Here is a 1,371-nt window from a genome sequence, read left to right on the forward strand (position 1 = left end):
ACTCCAATACCGAGTTAATGCTGTTTAACAACGAGAACCTCAGAAACTTGGCACGAACTTTAAATTACTTTAAGAATGTAATCTTACCTGCATTCAGTTGGCTTCATTCAAACAAAGTGAATCGGAACTTTTGAAAAATTGAACGTTCTTACGTGGAACACTAACTTGAATTCCGTTTAATATCCCTCGTGCACTTATCCATTTGTTTTTCAATTGAAAAAAAAAAAAAATAAATCTTTCTAAATAAAGGAATATTTTTTAAAAATATTTATTATATTTAGAGAAGATAAAATTTAATTAAAAATTGAATTAATTTTAAGCAAATAAATTCTATTTAATATCAAATAGAATAAAAAATTATTATTTTTTATTCTATTAGAAAGAAAGAAAGGAAATGAAATTGAATATTTCACATTAATAATTTTAATATAATTCCTCTCTTTCATTTTATTCATTATTCACATTTTGTAATTTTTAACAACATCGCCAATTTTAATATTATTCTACCAACTTCTAGGAACAAATTTCATAACGTAAATTACTTTTAATTAAAAATATTCACCTGTACATGCGTCTATTTTTTCTCTCTCATTTTCAACAAACGATGCCATTACAAAATACTTATTAACGCGATTCGTTAGCAACTGGAACAAATATATTTCGTTGGATTTACAATTAGTAATAATATGTGATATACGAAAGGGTTAATTAATTAAGTACGTATCGATTGGCCGGAAGATAGTCTGCATCGTGTAACATGAGCTTTGCTCCAACATGAAATCAGGGGGGAAAGAGGAGTAGCGGTGGGCGGGGGGTAGTCAACCTGCTCGTATCAGTGATTCTCATTTCGTTCCATCGCTATATCTCGTCAAATTATCTTTTCATTTATGTAAGTATTATTTTTTAATAATTATATTAAAATACTATATTATAAAATGTTAAATAAAAATAAACGATGACTAATATGATTAAAATTAAATTTTAATAAATTCCTTAGATGAAATTCGATTTCGACCTGTTTCAATGTTTGATCACCATCCGAACTCGAACCCTTTAGAGATCACGATAAGATAACAAGTGTAGAGGAATACGACTCCATCCTTTTCCATCGTTCTCATGAGTACCGTCGTAAATTCCAAATAATAATGCATTGTACGAGCTGGCGTGTTTTGTTTCTGAATAAGCACACTCTTGCACGTTTGCATAATTCGATACGCGTCGGGGTTTACATTGTATTTTAATTATCTTCATTACGTTACAACTTGTACAAAGTATTTCTCCGTTGAAATTGGAATGCAAATAAACATTAAGATAGTTAGATGAATAGAAAAAAAAAAAAAATATATATATATATATATATATATATATATA

At 28.1% G+C, this 1,371-nt stretch overlaps 1 long non-coding RNA gene across 1 annotated transcript; it reads left to right on the top strand.

Annotated features, from left to right (window-relative positions):
* Positions 1 to 6: 6 nt before the first annotated feature.
* On the top strand, positions 7 to 1,341 carry LOC116186445. Its single transcript, XR_004151441.1, has 2 exons — positions 7 to 893; positions 998 to 1,341. It is a non-coding gene; the product is annotated as an uncharacterized LOC116186445 (long non-coding RNA).
* Positions 1,342 to 1,371: the final 30 nt, after the last annotated feature.

The sequence above is a fragment of the Apis dorsata genome, unplaced genomic scaffold (genome assembly GCF_000469605.1).
Source record: "Apis dorsata unplaced genomic scaffold, Apis dorsata 1.3 scaffold_696, whole genome shotgun sequence".
Lineage (NCBI taxonomy): Eukaryota > Metazoa > Arthropoda > Insecta > Hymenoptera > Apidae > Apis > Apis dorsata.